Raw genomic sequence first — 2,226 nt, 5'->3', positions numbered from 1 at the left:
ACAGTGCCTGCTTTGCACAAGCATTGCCGTAGGTGCTGGTGATACCATGATGGAAAAGACTGATGAGATCTCTGTCCCCACGGAGCAGTTGGCCCCTGTCACCATGGACAGAGAAGACTGCCCGAGGCTCCATCTCAGCGTCCTGCAAGCAAGCCCCATCCCAGACCCTCTGTCTCCCATGAGCTCTCACTCACCAGCCATGGAAAGCTTCACGGACATCGTCTTCTTAATCTTGCCGATCATGATCGGAGATGGTCACCATGGCAACACTGTAATGGGCTACGGTGCATAATTTGGGTACCAGAAATGTCAGAGTGGTCCTAATATGCTAGAGAGAGGACTCAAGTCTCCATCTCACAGAATGCCAAGTTTTCCTGAGTGCAGTCTCTCAGTCGTACATAGCGTTCTCTCTCTGATGCCCAAGGACTTCGACTGTACAGACAAACCATTGGTCCCACCGCTTCTCAGCTCTTATGCATCGAACCAGCCCACGCTGGTCAGAACTCTCGGATGTTCTAGGAATCGCAGAATCTCTAATGGAGATGAAACTTCAGTGTAAGTGGAGTTTAACTCGCCTCTCATTTTGGAACCTTCCCAATGTCCATCATCCACGCCCTGATTCTATAATAACCATCCCTCATCTCTGTGGCTCTCTAGGTTAAATATAGAGGGGGTCATCACCCAGAAGCCATGATCCTTTCCTAGAGGCGCCAGAGTCAGACACAGGTTCTAGGACTGCAAAGAAACGCTCAGCTGTCCCGATTGGAGGGACAGTGTCCTGACAGTGGCTCCACACAAACTGAGAACTCTCTGGATCCTGGACTAGATCCCCAGGCAGGTCACGTGGGACTGTCTTTTGCAGATTTTATAAGAAAAGAAATAACGCGTACTTCAGGGGCCTTCCGAGTCCAAGGGGAAGATGCATGTATGTGCGAGTATGTATGTTTATACACACGGGTATGTGTCTGGGTGTGGGGAGGGAGAGGTGTTTCTTTGGAAACCAAATAGCACACATAGGTGAAAGGCCCTAATATGTACGTCCACCCAAGCCCCTCCATCTTGCTCCTTTCCACTGGAGAAAAAGAAAGGAATCAGAAGTTCTTGAGCTCTGCGGTTTTCATTCTGTATTTGTTTGTCAGCTCCTGTCTGTTCCCTGATGGAAGATAAGTTTATGGGAGCAGGGATCTTGTCTACCTTGCCGGGCACCATCTCCCAATAACCTAGGATGGTGCCCGTAGTCGGTGCTCAAAACTTCATGTAAGCAAATGCATCATCGCACTCTATTCACACAATGACTCTGTGAGGGGACCTCTATTATTCATTATTCTACAGCTTTGCTTGAGTGGCTACTATGTGCCTGACATCATGCCAGCCGCAAGCTATAGTTAATTGTCTTTCTCTTCCCTGCCAGGTATATTTTGGGGCCCACATGTATCACAGGAGATGGGAATGTGCCCTCGTCAGCAGGATGCACAGACACTTGGCATTTTATCTGTCCCTGCAAACCCATGCTAGAACAAGGGAGAGAAATGAAGACATTTGATTTATTACTGATTAATTTATTTCTCCTGGGGTGTGTGTACACACACACACACACACACACACACACACACACACACACACACACACACACGAGGTTCAGTAGAAGCGACGCAGCTCTAATTATTCTCCATGTATGTCCCCTTCCGTCCCTGGTACGGTTAGGCGAGATGCCATCAATTCACGCATACCCTAACCTTACCACCTCTCCCCTTCCCCAAACACAGAGTCACCTCAGACTGGGCCTCGCCCTCCAGAGGACAAGCCTTTCTCATCCCGAGGTGGACCTCCGAAGGGGCCGTACCTCCAGCCGGGACCCAGGTGAGAAAATCGAAAGCATGCTGGAGGTCTCAGCATTCTCAAAGGGAGGCGAGGAGAAGTAGCCCCACAGGGTGAAGTCCCTTGCAGCTGGCTCGCCAGTGATTGGCACCTAGGTTTAATGGAGCTGGCGTAGGGGCCTGGGATCAGGCACACTGCCATCTCAACAGATGGGCACGTGCGTAGATAGCCAACAGATAATGTATGAGCAACAAATGTGTTTGTCGAGGGCAGTTTTCCCAGGCAGGAGCATCAAAACCGGCTCATCCTGGGTCTCCACACCTGTGATTCTCTTCTGTCTAAAATTCTGCTGGAGGCTGAAGCCCCACACAGGGGAGGGGCCCGCACAACTGCTGTCTAATTTCTGCA

The sequence above is a fragment of the Pteropus vampyrus genome, unplaced genomic scaffold, assembly GCF_000151845.1.
Source record: "Pteropus vampyrus isolate Shadow unplaced genomic scaffold, Pvam_2.0 Scaffold51, whole genome shotgun sequence".
Taxonomy (NCBI): Eukaryota; Metazoa; Chordata; class Mammalia; order Chiroptera; family Pteropodidae; genus Pteropus; species Pteropus vampyrus.
This window is presented reverse-complemented; position numbering follows the sequence as displayed.